Source organism: Myxocyprinus asiaticus, chromosome 14 (genome assembly GCF_019703515.2).
Source record: "Myxocyprinus asiaticus isolate MX2 ecotype Aquarium Trade chromosome 14, UBuf_Myxa_2, whole genome shotgun sequence".
Lineage (NCBI taxonomy): Eukaryota > Metazoa > Chordata > Actinopteri > Cypriniformes > Catostomidae > Myxocyprinus > Myxocyprinus asiaticus.
The window spans coordinates 11,850,781-11,868,065 of record NC_059357.1 but is presented as its reverse complement, the minus strand read 5'-3'; the positions used below and the strand labels follow the sequence as shown (position 1 = coordinate 11,868,065).

Genomic DNA, 17,285 nt, shown 5'->3' with positions numbered 1-17,285 from the left:
GAAAGTCATTATCGGGCTGAATGGTCGCATTCCACCCATCCACACTGACATCAACAGTAATGTTGTGTGCATCTCTATTATTCACAAAAGATCCCTCAAAAATAGCTCATAGCAATGGAAGTGGAACACAGATAAATTTGTGAACAGAATTTTGTTTTGCCCACTTTGACTTGTGTTTTGTGAAATTTCCCTTTTCTGTGGTGAGTTTAATTTGACATGGAGTGTGGGTTCACTAAGAATGAATTGTGCTTTCTGATAGCATTGTTTATTTGCACATGCTGTATGCATTGTTTAGCACCCAATTCACTGAAGGAATAATGCTAATTAGGCAAACACAGCACAAATGTGTGCTGAATGCAATTTGCCTGCAGCAATTCCAATCTTGTGGGCCGGTTTTGAGTGCTAGGTGCCAGATTGTGGTAATGTGAAGCAGACTGACCACAATCTGGCATACTTTACAGGGACTGTACAGCATCATTCCACCACTGCCATCCTGACACTTGAATCGGGTCATCAAAATGCAGAGAGAATGTTTTACTCCACAGGTTGTAACGATGAATTACAATTATCACACATCATTTGATGAATTACAACTTACATAATTGAAAATGTTTTACACTAACATATCTTTCCATTTACCCCAACGTTAACTGCACCAGGCAGTCAGCACTGAGTTTTGTGAGTAAGGTGCAATTTATTATATTTAAATTCTTATGGTGCAGCACTATATCAGCGCATTTAGCACCTGGTTAAAGGAATTGCGTGTGGTTAGTGAACATGATGCAGGTTTTTGCACTGACATATGAATTAGAGTGTAGAGTATTAGTAAAACATGGTCCTCTTTGAGATTTTCTGATGGAAGCAGGGGAGAAATGTGACATATCATCTGATACAGATAAAGAATGTGTGTGAGATGGGCAAGTAATTACTTGAGCTGTGTTCTTGAACTTTTAGCTACTGTATATTAGGTGACAAGTGCTTAGCCTCAGAGTGATACACGGATGAATAATGAACTCTTGAACTATTTCTTCAAAATAAAATACATCTGAAATATGATTGTGAGCTGATAGATAGGCTAATTATGGGCTAGTTTGTATTTAATCATCGAATTAATGTGCAATATGGCCATGAGGATCCAAATAAAACCACCCGAACTGTCATTTCAGCTCAAAATCGGTGTGACGGCTATGTGTTTTCCCTTAGACAAATCAAGTAACAAAAGGGATTATATAATTAATGGTGCTTACACTAATGAAAGCATCAATATTACTATTGTTCATTGGTAGTAAACGTTGGCACATATCTCATTCTTCACTATTTGTGCTATGGACATGAACAATTCCCATAATTGTGTGGCTTTTTGAGGAAAGATGTGTTATTCTAACTAATCCGAATTGTGATTTTTGTTAATCGGGTGAAAAAAAAAAAAATCACATAGCTATTACAATGAAGGATCCAAGCCACATATAGAGATGAAAATATCATAGAGACCTGCGGTGGGCTCTTTTCAATTGGGCCTTTAAATAGCCACCTATCAACCTACCCAGTACGCTCTATCAAGCACCTAGCAATGCCCAAGAAACCACCCTGAACAGCTTACTAACTGCACAACAGTGCTCTTACAACCACTCAAAACACCCTAGTAACTGCAAAGCAATGCCCTGACAACCACATAGAACGCCCTAGCATCATGGCAGCGAGTTTTCCGCACACATGCACCAATCAAATTTTCGGCTGTTAGCTACAAAAGGCTATAAATTATTTAAACTATTTAATGCATAACACTGTGACCTATATGGAAATGACACTATGACCTGGCAACCTGGAAATAAAACTGTGACCTGAATTACAATTTTAATACATTCTGGTAATAAATAACCATAGAACAGACTGAATGACTGATGGCATGATGACGTATCACACCTCTGCTGCTGTTCAAAATTATCTGGCACATTTTGTCAACTAACAGTGGAAAATATGAACACTCCCTCATAACATTTGTTTCAAAATTCACTGAAGTTTAGTAGCAAATAATAGGACTATCTAATTACAACTTGCTGAGAATGTTAAATTTTAGGTGTAATGATTGGAGTTATTGCTTTTCTTCTGAATGGTCAAATGTTCTGTGCAGGATTACCCAAATGACTGAAAGAAGAATTGTACTGAGGATTCAGGATTATTCAGTTCTTCTCCTTTCAGTCACAGCTGTAATTCTGATAAAAATAGTCATACATTAAAAATGTTCCAAACGGCTTTAGCTTTTTAATAGTACCTACAGTAAAGGGAAGATGGCAGTTTATTACCAAGTCTGCAATTTAAAATTTTACTTGGAGTTTCTGTTGCACCTTTGCATAAATTACAACTGGAAGCTGAGCACCTTAAAGGGATTGTTCACCAAGAAACAAGAAAGTCTGCTAACAGCTGGTTGGAATCTTGTAGGTGTAACAGGAGCCAGCTGGTACGTGATAGCTCTACGGTATGTGTAAACCTCAATTCCCTGGCCTTAAGATGCGCACTAGCGATTGATGCTAGAGGCTGTAGCCTTTAGCCTCCTTGTTAGCGCGCCTGCCTCCCATGCCGGCGACACCGGTTTGGAACGTGTCAAGCAGGACCGGTTACAGTGGTGCCATGACCCAGATGGGAGTGAGGTTTAGGGGGGTGAGTGTAATGGTTGCCAGCTGGTAGGTAACTGTGCAGTGTGTAAACCTCACTCCCCTGGCCCCAAGAGGCACACTAGCGGCTGACGCTAGAGGCTGTAGCCTTTAGCCTCCTCGTTAGCGTGCCCGATTCGGTTCGAGTCCCACTCAGAGTGGGTCGAGCAGGACCAGTTCACAGTGGTGCCGTGACCCGGATGGGAGTGAGGTTTATGGCTGTGAGTGTAACGGGAGCCAGCTGGTATGTGATAGCTGTGTGGTATGTGTAAACCTCACTCCCCTGGCTTCAAGAGGCGCACTAGCAACTGACGCTAGAGGCTGTAGCTTTTAGCCTCCTCCCACGCCGGCGACGCCGGATCGAATCCCGTGCAGAGCAGGTCAAGCAGGACCGGTTACATAGGCAAAAGCATGCAAAAGCTTAATTAATAAAAATACGGGAAAATGCATATTAACTGACCAACACAACCAGAATGAGGATGCCATGCAGACCTGATTCTGAATTCCCAATTAAAGGCTCATGAAACAACAAGTTTTTTTTTTTTGATATGTTAACAGATATGTTCAGGTTGCACATAACTGAAAACAATTATAGCACTCATTATGTTTAATGTTAAGAGTAAAGAGGTTAATATTTTTTTTTAAGCCATTTCATTCATCTGGTTTAAAAACCAAACTTGAAGAAACATGATAATATGAGATATGAGAGGGGCATTTGCACTTAACACTCGTTTCATCTGGAACACGTTATGATGTCCTTACGGTGTTCAGGGACAACATGTGCAGTTCATGGCTGTACATACAACCAGGTGAAGCTTAATCTGTGGCTTAAGCAAGAGTGTTGCATACACAGACCAAAAACAAAGGCAGACTGCTCCTGTCAGCGTTGGTACCGTTTCCATCGCCTCCCACACGATGATGAAGCTAAACGAGCATGGTTAAAAAAACAGAACTTCCAAAACGGTTCATGTGTGCTCGTTTCATTTTGTCGACAAAAAGCCAATGGAGGACAACCCATACCCCATCCTGTTTCTGGGTTACGAGAGGCCACCAGAGAAGAGACGCCGACTCCTCGGGAGGGATGACAAATGTCTCTCACCAGGTTAGTTAGCCTACATTTTTATGTGTCACACAATGTTCATCATTCACACAGAACCCTTTATTTTTAGATTGTGCAGATAGGGGGCAACCAATAATCCTCTCAGCAGTCCGAACTGATTTCGTAGCTGAACCAAACCAGACAGTTATTGATGTGCAGAGGACAGACTCAATGACTGCTGAGTAGAACTGTATCAGCTGCGCCTGATAGCACATTTTCACTCACAACAGTATGAACTTGTATGAATGTAACATCTTAAGAAAGTGTTTCACTGCTGTTCGAAAGCTCCTCAGATTACATTGTTTATATGGATAAATGTTTTCCAACTGAGTAGTATAAACATGAAATAAAACAAATGAAAATAAAATGCAAAGTAATCTCCTCAGTAATCAAAATACATTTTGAATGTAGCTATATTCTGATTACCAATGATTTAAACTGTAACTGTAATGTTACTAATATTTTGTATTTTAAATACGTAGTCCCGTTACATGTATTCCGTTACTACCCAACCCTGTATATATATATATATAGGGTTGGGAGGGTTACTTTTTAAATGTATTCCACTACAGATTACAGAATACATGCTGTAAAATGTAATTTGTAACATATTCCGTTAGATTACTCAAGGCCAGTAATGTATTCTAAATACTTTGGATTACTTCTTCAGCACTGGTAGATTTTTTCACTTGTTTTGACTAAAAAAACTCTGCCAGTACAGTAAGACAAAATACACATGTTAAAAATACATTCTCTGAAAAACCTAAATATCTTATGCAGTGTTGTTTCTAAAACAAAATAAATCAAATTGATCTTGTTTTAAGGATTTATAGATATTTTTACAAGAAAACAATTCAAAAATTATTATCAAGAATATGATTTTTGCCCTAATATCAAAGGTCTTACTAGAAAAAAAAAAAAAAAAAAAAATTATGATCCAATGTGAATTTTCTTGATAAAAAATATGATCGTGCCTGGAAACATGTGCATGTAAAATGGCTAGAAATAGCACTTTAGCTTAGCGTAAAGCGGACAATTTACACAAGGTTTATTTCTATTTCTTGTGCTCCAAACTTACTTCAAACTTACTTCTCTGTCTGCTCGTATGAATAACACATCATAAGAAAGTGTTTCACCGCTGTTAAAATGCACTTTGGATCGCATCATTTATATGTATAAATGTTTTCCATCTGAAAGGACTAAATATTAAATGAAACAAATGACAATAAAATGCAAAGTAATCTCTTCAGTAATCAAAATACTTTTTGAATGTAACTGTATTTTAAATACCAATGATATATATATATATATATATATATATATATATATATATATATATATATATATATATATACAGTCATGTGAAAAAGAAAGTACGCCCTCCTTGAATTTTATGGTTTTACGTACCTGCTGTTGAATACAACATCACCATGCAGCTGGGAGCAACTACAGTAACGCCTTCCAAAACGGTCAGAAATCTAGGGGTAACCATCGATAACAACCTAAATTTCACAGACCACATCTCAAAGACTGCAAGATCATGTAGATTTACACTCTACAATATCAGGAAGATAAGACCCTTCCTCTCTGAACATGCCACACGACTTCTTGTTCAGTCACTTGTCATAACTAGACTGGACTACGGTAACGCTCTCATTGCAGGCCTCCCTGCATGTGCAATTAGACCCCTGCAAATGATTCAGAATGCAGCAGCACGTCTGGTCTTTAATGAACCAAAGAGAGCGCATGTTACACAACTCCTTGTCTCTCTCTTCACTGGCTGCCTGTTGATGCATGTATCAAGTTCAAGGCTCTGATGCTGGCATACAAAACAGTCACTGGGTCTGCTCCAGCATACCTAAAATCATTTCTGCAGAGCTACACGCCCACTAGAAGCCTGCAGTCAGCTAAGGAACGTCGCCTTGTTGTACCAACACAAAGAGGCACCAAAACACTTTCCCGGACTTTCGGCTTCATCATACCATGTTGGTGGAATGACCTTCCCAAATTCATCCATGAAGCTGACTCATTTTCTGTCTTCAAAAAACGGCTTTTCCATGAGCACTTAACCAGTCACAAAAAAACAAACAAAAAAAAAACATTTTCCTTGTTGCACTTTAATCTGTTTTGAATGCTATTCTGATGCTAGTGAAACTTTGTAACATGCCGCTTTTTGTACCACTGTTTGAATCATCCTTATGATGATTCGCTTATGTGTTCCTCTTTTGTAAGTCGCTTTGGATAAAAGCATCTGCCAAATGAATAAATGTAAATGTAAATGTATCAGGACATAATAAAAATCATCTGATCCTTAGCAGGTCTTAAAATTAGGTAAATACAACCTCAGATGAACAACAACACATGACATATTACACCGTGTCATGATTTATTTAACAAAAATAAAGGCAAAATGGAGAAGCCATGTGTGAAAACTAAGTACACCTTATGATTCAATAGCTTGTAGAACCATCTTTAGCAGCCATAACTTCAAGTATTCGTTTTCTGTATGACTTTATCAGTCTCTCACATCATTTTGGAGGAATTTTGGCCCACTCTTCTTTACAACGTTGCTTCAGTTCATTGAGGTTTATGGGCATTTGTTTGTGCACAGCTCTCTTAAGGTCCCGCCACAGCATTTCAATTGGGTTGAGGTCTGGACTTTGACTCGGCCATTGCAACACCTTGATTTTCTTTTTCAGCCATTCTGTTGTAGATTTGCTGGTGTGCTTGGGATCATTGTCCTTTTGCATGACCCAATTTTGGCTAAGCTTTAGCTGTCGGACAGATGGCCTCACATTTGACTCTAGAATACTTTGGTATACAGAGGATTTCATGGTCGACTCAGTGACTGCAGATGCCCAGGTCCTGTGGCTGCAAAACAAGCCCAAATCATCACCCCTCCACCACCGTGCTTGACAGTTGGCATGAGGTTTTTGTGCTGATATGCTGTGTTTGGTTTTCGCCAAACGTGGCGCTGTGCATTATGGCCAAACATCTCCACTTTGGTCTCGTCTGTCTAAAGGACATTGTTCCAGAAGTCTTGTGGTTTGTTCAGATGCAACTTTGCAAACCTAAGCCATGCTGCCATGTTCTTTTTAGAGAGAAGAGGCTTTCTCCTGGCAACCCTTCCAAACAAACCATACTTGTTCAGTCTTTTTCTAATTGTACTGTCATGAACTTTAACATTTAACATGCTAACTGAGGCCTGTAGAGTCTGAGATGTAACTCTTGGGTTTTTTGCAATTTCTCTGAGCATTGCACGGTCTGACCTTGGGGCAAATTTGCTGGGACGTCCACTACTGGGAAGATTGGCAACTGTCTTGAATGTTTTCCACTTGTGAATAATCTTTCTCACTGTAGATATATAACCCTTCCCAGATTGATGGGCAGCAACAATTGCTTCTCTAAGATCATTGCTGATGTCTTTCCTCCTTGGCATTGTGTTAACACACACCTGAATGCTCCAGACCAGCAAACTGCTAAAATTTCGGCTTTTATAGAGGTGGTCACACTTGCTGATGATCAGTTAATCAAGGGCATTTGATTAGCAGCATCTGGCTACTACTTAGCCTCTTAATTCCCATGGAAGCAGTAAGGGTGTACTTAGTTTTTCCACACATGGCTTCTCCATTTTGGCTTTATTTTTGTTAAATAAATCATGACACGGTGTAATATGTCATGTGTTGTTGTTCATCTGAGGTTGTATTTACCTAATTTTAAGACCTGCTAAGGATCAGATGATTTTTAAACCCTAGAATTCAAGGAGGGTGTAATTTATTTTCACATGACTGTATATACGCAGTGCAAATACAAATCTGTTATATACAGTGCAAGGGAATGTAACGGCAGAAGAGGTAGGATGTGTTGAAAGTAGACGAGAGTAGAGTTTATTATTTTCAATATAAAGCAACAGAATTTAAATTATATCCTTTATCAGCAACAGCGTATGAACGTGAATACCACGATATCTGCCTTTGATCTCGTAGCGGCTGATCCACTACGAGAAGTGAGAACTGTCCGACTTGAAAGCATTTATTTCACTCCTCCCCTGACTGCAGCCGCCTACTCTCATCTACTTTCAAGGCGAGGCGTTTGACATCTCGAACAGGCTCGTTTGAGATGCCGAACGCCTCGCCTTGAAAGTAGACGAGAGTAGATGGCTGCAGTCAGGGGAGGAGTGAAATAAGTGCTGTCAATGCTCATTGGCTTAACTCATTCAACCTCCTACAGGGAGAGAAAGATGGCAAAAAGCAGGCCAGGAAAGGCATAAAAGTGTTCACAATAGCCATTGCATTGGGTGAGGGCATTCCACTGACAGCAGACAGTGGTGGAAGATGTATTCAGATCTTTTACTAAAGTACTAATACCACACTGTGAAAATACTCCACTACAAGTAAAAGTCCTGCATTCAAAACCTTACTTATGTAAGTATTATCAGCCAAATTTACTTAAAGTACCAAAAGTAAAAGTATTCCCTATCAGTGTTTATCAGATTAAATACACATCAAAAGCCAATGTTTCCCAAAGATTTTAATGAGGTAGAGATTACAAAAGTGAGAGTACACACCTACAGTTAGGTCCATACGTATTTGGACATTGGCATGATATCTGTCCAACATGATATCTGTCCATCTGTACATTGAATCTGAAATTAAACAATGACTATGGACTTCAAGTGCAAACTCTCAGCTTAAATTTGTGGGTATTTTCAGATGTATCAAGTGAATCATATAGTAATTATAGCCATTTGATAGACTGCGATTTTCAGAGGACCAAAAGTTATTGCACAAGTTCCTATAAACCTAAATAAAATGATCATATTTAGTACTTGGTTGCAGATTCTTTGAATTTGATGACCAAATAATAACCTCATACTAAAGCTGAAAGTCTGCATTTTAAACTCCTAATCATTGTTTCATTTCAAATCCAATGTGCTGAATGACAGAGCCAAATAACCAAAAATTGTGTCATTGTCCAAATACATTGACCAGTCTGTACAAATCCCAAACCAACCTTACACCTGTAGGCTAGCCCAACACCTAAACTTCTCCTTCCTACAATTACAAGGTTTCAGACATTGTGGACATGGGGTGTGTTCCTCACCATCAGGAATCGGGTTAATCCTTAGCAACATTTCAGCAGTTCCCTCCACTCGTGACCACTGCTAGGCAACACCATGTGAATGTGCCTGGTGACAAGCAATCTCCTTAATAACAAAAGTAACAATACAGAAACAATTTATTATCAGGGGTGCAAACTCATCAGGGGTCCAGGGGCATGGTCCCCCGAGAAGAAACTTTTTTTAAATTTTAAAAAAGCTTTAAAATGTGGATTTACAGTCGAATTTAGCATGAGAGTATAAGGGAAAAACTCATCCTATAATTAATGTAAGGCAGGTAGGGGTTAATTGGCACCCCTTCTCTGGAAACTGAAGTAGTATTCATAACATCTAACTTAGATATAGATCGATCTGCCTTGCTTTGGAGAAATTAACTTATGTTGTCAGAGGGAAATTAAATAAATTCAGTGAAATATGGGACACTTTTATGCAATTCCTGGAAAGTGATATGGCTGAAATGAATGAGTGAAATTGAGAAATAAAACGACAGCACCTATAAAAAATACTTTACCTCTTACTATTATATATTATTTTATTTTTTTTATTTAAAAAAATTACAGTACGATTTTGGTATTTCTATGAAGCCAATAAGGATATATGCAGCTGCCAGTTTATTAGGTACACAGAGCTAAAACTACTACAGTCTAACAGTCCTGCAATAAATCCTACCTTCATTATAATGTTATAATGTTCAGTTTTTGTTGTTTAGAGGTGTTGATTCAACTCTATGATTATTTTGGAGGATACAGAGAGCTGTTTCTGACAATTACATACCTTATTGCTTTTTGGATCATTTGTAGATAACTGGCTTACTAGGTCATCAAAGTCAGTCTCCCATGGTTTCACATGTCAGCTCTTCAACAGAAAAATATGTAAAGTAATTAGCTATCTGTAGTTATACTTTCTTTTTACTATGATCATCCATATTTATGCTGCTGATCTTATCACCCACCACTGATGCACTGTCTAACAAACGATGTGTGTAATGCAGAGGTGGGTAGTAACGCGCTACATTAACTTTGTTACATTAACTTGAGTAAGTTTAAAAAAAAATAAAAAAATACTTTTAGAGTAGGTTTAAAAGTTGGTACTTTTTACTCTCGCACAAGTAAATTTCTACTGATTGTTTTTTAACTTTTACTTTACAGTGGGTGGCGTTCCTGTTATTACATTACTGGGTTTAATTTTAGTTAATGTGTAATTTATTGAGAGATTATTGAATGGGACTTTTACGAGAGCGGAAGTTCACACAGCTGACACAGACGGTCACTCAAGTCATCAATGCTGCAGCATCAAACTCTTCAAAGTGAAACACTTTCTTCACTCCGCACAGTGAAAAAAAGAATAGTTTCGTCATGCAATGCCTTCATTTAACACCAAGACATGCTGATATTTCAAGATTAAAATCATAGCTTCAACATAAGGCAGCACGTCGAGGTAAGTTTTGGCTCTAATGACAACGCGGGCTTTTCTATGTAATGTGATGGTCATTTTCAGGGTGATTCTGTAACTGGGCTCTTATGACATCAGTTTTTAAGTGTACATTTTTAAATCAGTGCAGCAATATATCAGTGTGCTTTGTCCCTCGTCCCACATGTCATGAGCAGTTTTTACACATTTACTGGAAAACTATTACAGCTACTTCGGGCTGATTAGCTGTATAAATCCATGTAAACATCCAAGTTAAGTGTAAATGCCTTTTGCTCTGCCGTCTGCGTGATTGACAACTGGAGCGCGAACAGACAGCATTTCTGCGCGTGCACAGAGAGGGGCGTGAAGCACGCGTGTAAGAGATGTGCGGGTGCGAGGCGATCGTATGGCGAAGAGAGTGGCTGTGTCCGAAATCGTTCACTTGTTCACTCATTCACGATTTCTACAACTACATCTCAGCAGTGAGTGAACGAAATGAGTGAGTGAATTCGGACGCTGACGTATACACCGAGTGTCGGAGCTCTGGGGCTGTCACAGAAACAATGCACTTTTGTCACATACAGGTGCATCTCAATAAATTAGAATGTCGTGGAAAAGTTTATTTATTTCAGTAATTCAACTCAAATTGTGAAACTCGTGTATTAAATTAATTCAATGCACACAGACTGAAGTAGTTTAAGTCTTTGGTGATGAATTTGGCTTACATTTAACAAAAACCCACCAATTCACTATCTCAAAAAATTAGAATACATCATAAGACCAATAAAAAAAAACATTTTTAGTGAATTATTGGCCTTCTGGAAAGTATGTTCATTTACTGTATATGTACTCAATACTTGGTAGGGGCTCCTTTTGCTTTAATTACTGCCTCAATTCGGCGTGGCATGGAGGTGATCAGTTTGTGGCACTGCTGAGGTGGTATGGAAGCCCAGGTTTCTTTGACAGTGGCCTTCAGCTCATCTGCATTTTTTGGTCTCTTGTTTCTCATTTTCCTCTTGACAATACCCCATAGATTCTCTATGGGGTTCAGGTCTGGTGAGTTTGCTGGCCAGTCAAGCACACCAACACCAAGGTCATTTAACCAACTTTTGGTGCTTTTGGCAGTGTGGGCAGGTGCCAAATCCTGCTGGAAAATGAAATCAGCATCTTTAAAAAGCTGGTTAGCAGAAGGAAGCATGAAGTGCTCCAAAATTTCTTGGTAAACGAGTGCAGTGACTTTGGTTTTCAAAAAACACAATGGACCAACACCAGCAGATGACATTGCACCCCAAATCATCACAGACTGTGGAAACTTAACACTGGACTTCAAGCAACTTGGGCTATGAGCTTCTCCACCCTTCCTCCAGACTCTAGGACCTTGATTTCCAAATGAAATACAAAACTTGCTCTCATCTGAAAAGAGGACTTTGGACCACTGGGCAACAGTCCAGTTCTTCTTCTCCTTAGCCCAGGTAAGACGCCTCTGACGTTGTCTGTGGTTCAGGAGTGGCTTAACAAGAGGAATACGACAACTGTAGCCAAATTCCTTGACATGTCTGTGTGTGGTGGCTCTTGATGCCTTGACCCCAGCCTCAGTCCATTCCTTGTGAAGTTCACCCAAATTCTTGAATCGATTTTGCTTGACAATCATAAGGCTGCGGTTCTCTTGGTTGGTTGTGCATCTTTTTCTTCCACACTTTTTCCTTCCACTCAACTTTCTGTTAACATGCTTGGATACAGCACTCTGTGAACAGCCAGCTTCTTTGGCAATGAATGTTTGTGGCTTACCCTCCTTGTGAAGGGTATCAATGATTGTCTTCTGGACAACTGTCAGATCAGCAGTCTTCCCCATGATTGTGTAGCCTAGTGAACCAAACTGAGAGACCATTTTGAAGGCTCAGGAAACCTTTGCAGGTGTTTTGAGTTGATTAGCTGATTGGCATGTCACCATATTCTAATTTTTTGAGATAGTGAATTGGTGGGTTTTTGTTAAATGTGAGCCAAAATCATCACAATTAAAAGAACCAAAGACTTAAACTACTTCAGTCTGTGTGCATTGAATTTATTTAATACACGAGTTTCACAATTTGAGTTGAATTACTGAAATAAATGAACTTTTCCACGACATTCTAATTTATTGAGATGCACCTGTATGCACTTTTAAAATACTTGGGCCTTACTTGTTATTCTTATTAAATAATATATTTTTTAGGGGCAGTGGTGGCTCAGCAGTTAAGGCTCTGGATTACTGATCAGAAGGTCAGGGATTCAAACCCCAGCACCACCAAGATGCCACTGTTGGGCCCTTGAGCAAGGCCCTTGACCCTATCTGCTCCAGCTTAGCTGAGATATGTGAAAAAAAGAATTTCACTGTATATATGTATAATGTGTGATAAATAAAATAATTATTAATACAATAAATCTTTGTTCTTTTTGTCATTTTTAATATATACTGTATGTTAATATAAATAGTAAACACATTTGATCAAATAAAGAGTACATTTTAAAATGCATCTGTATGCTTTACCTCTCTATATGTTATTATGTTATTTTAATAAAGTAATGATTTGTCAAAAAGTAATTTAATACATTCAGCATGAAATAAAACATTGCAGGAGTGAAGGAAGCAGTAAACTCCCAGCTTGTGTGTCATCCCCGTGGTGGATTGTGGGCAATTAACCGTTGTCTAGTGTAAAAAAATAAAAATCTTAATTTGTGTTCTGCAGAAGAAAGAAAGTCATACATATCTGGGATGGCATAAGGGTGAGTAAATGATGAGAGAATTTTAATTTTTGGGTGAACTATACCTTTAAAGTGATAGCTCAGCCATAATTTAATATTCTGTTGTCATTTCCCTACCTTCATGTTGTTCCAAACCCATGTGACCCTTTGTATTATGTGGAACATAAAATATGTTAGACAGAATGTTAAGGACCAACATTCTCAGTCACCATTCACTTTCAAAATATGGAGAAAAAAAAAATCACTGAAAGTAAATAGTGACTCAGGAAAACATTCTGTCTAATATCTCCTTATTGTTTTGCATGGAAGAAAGAAAGTAATATGGGTTTGGAACAACATGACGGTGAATGATGACAGAATTTCCATTAATAATAATAATAATTCTGTAATACAGGTTAAATGTGTATTATGTAATGGAATATAGGGGAGTTAACGTCTATTATGTCATTTGTGAAAGTAACGAGCTACTCACTACTTGAGTACTCTTTTAATTGGATACTTTCTTACTCTTACTCAAGTAATTATTTATGTTAGTACTTTTACTTGAGTACAGTTTTTGGCTACTCTACACACAGAGTGAATTAACCAATGACTGAATTAACCAAGGAACAACCTTGCTAGATACAAGCTAGCCATGTTATCTAGTTAAGCTAGCTACCATTCATTGAAATTAGGTGCACTAATACGGTATGGTCTTGTACTAAGTGTTGTTAACTTTAACAACAAATCTAATCACCGAAGATAAACTTTGTGTTAATGAATGCCAATAACTGCAATTAATTTGAGGTAAATGTAGGCTAACTGACATCTGGTTATGATAGCTAGTAAAGTGTTGCTCACGTTATCTAACTGCATTAAGAATCTAACTAGCTATTATCTAATAATAAACATTAACTAGAGCTGGCAACATAAAATACCACTAATGACTAGATTCATGAGAGGTCAGCTAATGCATTAAAATGTTAATGTTAAGTCATTTCATCAACTTACCAGCAAGTGTGCTTGAGAAACACTGAAATGAATAGGGTTCAGTGCTGGAACTATTCAGTGTTTGGAATTGTCGGTTGCCCCACGACACGCGTCACTTCCGCATTCTCCGATTACAACAGAAGTCTATGGCAGTGTCACAACTCTCTTTTTTAACAGTGCTGGATTTTTCCAGCTGTGCAAACTGCAAGCATGATGGGAAACGACTTGCTGACAACACAGCATAATGCTCATTGGCTTAAGCAACCGTGATGAAAAACAAATAACTAAAAAGCATTGAAAACATGTAAAGTTTTAAAATAACTAATATGTATGTAAAATATTGTGTCTGGCAGTGTAACTTATATTATTATGGTGACTATGTATAACGGGAGAAAGCTGGTACATGATAGCTGTGCAATATGTGTAAACCTCATTCCCCTGGCCTCCAGAGGTGCACTAGCGACTGACACTAGGGGCTGTAGCCTTTAGTCTCCTCGTTAGCGAGACCGCCTCCCATGCCGGAGACACCGGTACGAATTCTGCTCAGAGCGGGTCGAACAGGACCAGTTACAGTGGTGCCGTGACCCGATGGGAGCGAGGTTTAGGGGGGTGAGTGTAACGGGAGCCAGCTGGTACATGACAGCTGTGCGGTATGTGTAAACCTCACTCCCCTGGCCTCAAGAGGCAAACTAGCGACTGACGCTAGGGGTTGTAGCCTTTAGCCTCCTCGTTAGCATGCCCGCCTTCCATGCCGGAGATGCTGGTTTGAATCCCACTTGGAGCGGGTCGAACAGGACCAGTTACATATGTATAAATACCTCTTGTTCTTATGGCATTGAATGAATAATAAAAAATAAAAAAAACAACAACCATGATGTGATGTTTCGTTCTCTTCTAAAATGTTTGATTTTTTTAAGTCATGATTTATGTGTACAAATTATATGTGAATATTCCAAACACTCTGACAGTGCGATCTCTGTATGGGATATGCGATTTTTATCATATTTCTGAAATATCTCAAATATTTGTCTTTATTAAACTAAAAATGGATGGAAAGACAGGTCTTATTGGTGAAATTAAAGAACAGGTACATTGAGTGTCTTTTTCATCATATTTATTTTCATTTTAAAGCAACAGAATTGAATTCATATCCACTTTATCAGCAACAGCACATGGATGTGAATCCCATGATATCTGCCTTTGATCTCAAAGGTGTCCAGATCCAGTACGAGAAGTGAGAATTGTCCGACTTGACAACTCTTATTTCACTCCTCCCCTGACTGCAGCTGTCTTCTCTCGTCTACTTTCAAGGCAAGGTGTTTGGCATCTCGAACAAGCCTATTCTATTGACCTGTTGCAGTGACATCACTTTTCCTTTCAGCCGCCATATTTGCGACCATCAGCGGGAGGAAACAAGGGCGGTGAATGGAAAAACACCCATAAAATAATATTAATAAAAACCCTCAAAAAACGCTTTTGATCCATGCAAAGTCCCAGGAAAGGTGTATACAGGTCTGAGGTCAGCACAAATATTGCCAAATTTGACTTTTGCGGACATTTAAATATATTTTAGCCACAATTTAACTCCGTACACCGGTGAGTCTGATGTGTAACCGGTGAGTGCAAATGCCTACCGGTACATCACAGAGAACATCTCTCATTCAGAAGTTATAAATGTTGGTGTTGTTTTCTGCTCTGATTTGGTCAAAATATTACAAAATGTCTGTGATGATCCCATCTGTATGAATATAAGAGCTGCTTTAACTAATTGAGAATACACAGAAAGCAACTGAGGCATATTAGTGAATAAGAATAATATGCTTAAATTGTAATCTGGTGATGTGAATAATGTATACATCATAATCTTATGATATGTTGTTTATTGACTAACATTAGTATATACACATTAAATATTAAATTTATATTCACATTATAGTGCTTTTTTATTTATAACAACGTGTTAAAATTAGCGCATACCTTTATACAGTCTGGGTGTTATGAATAACATCGTCCTATGTGCATCTCCAGTTTAATTGCATCTGAATCGATGGTGTTATAAATATAATTGTCACATGTACAGATAACTGACATGTCTGAATGAATGAGCAAAGACCCAAAAGGTGTTTTTATCCCTGCTCTCTCTGCCTTCATTGCTGCTTGTCTTTGGCGAAATAAAGCCATGTCACTTAAAAGATTAAACTTTATCGAAAGAAAAATTAAATTTTGGATCTGTTATTTACACAGCAGTGTCACCTTTTCGAGATTTATAAATTGAAACAAAAATTTAGCCACTTTTGCCACATCCCACAGCACAGCACATTGAAGGTATTTGGAATTTTGGTCACAAACATGGCAGCATGGTCATACATTGACGTCATATTGAACAGGTCAATACAGAAGCTGTGTCTCGTTTCGAAGGCTGCGTCCTCTGGAGGTTGCATTTGTCAGCCGCATACGTCATCGAAGCTGTCTCATTTCAGAAAAGTGAGTAGGACACTCTGAATGCAGCCTTCAAATGTGACCTTCTTTCACGGGAATTCGGAGGATGCATGAGGTGTATCCTTCGTGGGCACTCACAACCCACAATTCTTTGCTTCAACGGAAATGAACATCATTTGTCTCAAAAAAAAAAAGATGCCAATTTGCCCGAAAATATGATGTTCAAACGCAAGTAATGTAAAGTTGAAGTACCTCAGTAGACAGGTGCAGAGTATATGTATAATTATAGTAATATATAATTAAAATAAAGTATTATAGACTAAAAGTACACCTGTAACATCTATTTTCTTTTCTCTCTACATCATTATAACTCTCTTAAAATTTACCTCATACATTCCCTTCCAAAGGGACTTTGTTCCCTTCTCACTCAGAGCACTCGCGCTTGTTAAAGAGTGGTGTGCTGTCAAAGCAACCATGATAAGTTCTTTGTCTGCTTTGGTGCACAGCGGAAAGTAAGCGCTGTCTCCAAGCAGAGGATCACCCACTGGCTCATTGACGCCATAGCTATGGCATATCCAACCCAGGACGTGCTGCCCCCAGTAGCACTACGAGCCCATTCTACCAGGGGTGTAGTGGCCTCCTGGGCCATGGCCAGGGGTGCCTCTCTAACAGACATTTGCAGAGCAGCGGGCTGGGCAACACCCAACACCTTTGCAAGGTTCTACAACCTCCGGGTGGAACCGGTTTCGTCCCGGGTAGTGGCACACAATACAAGCGGATAAGCCCGGGACAGCCGGCCGGGTGTATTGCTTGCACATAGCGCCTTTCACCTCCTCTGAGCTGAAGACGTGCGCCA

General features: G+C 38.8%; 1 long non-coding RNA gene across 2 annotated transcripts in view; it reads right to left on the bottom strand.

Moving 5' to 3' along the window:
- Positions 1-14,119, bottom strand: part of LOC127451602 (uncharacterized) — a 43,492-nt gene extending 29,373 nt beyond the window's left edge. The window contains exons 1-3 of one of the 2 annotated variants that reach the window (XR_007899116.1): positions 14,012-14,119; positions 9,644-9,724; positions 8,854-8,956 (exon numbers count right to left, since the gene is read on the bottom strand). This is a non-coding gene — a long non-coding RNA (uncharacterized LOC127451602). Of the gene's footprint in view, positions 1-8,322; positions 8,957-9,643; positions 9,725-14,011 lie in introns of those variants that run through there. The other variant, XR_007899115.1, reaches the window with a different exon arrangement.
- Positions 14,120-17,285: the final 3,166 nt, after the last annotated feature.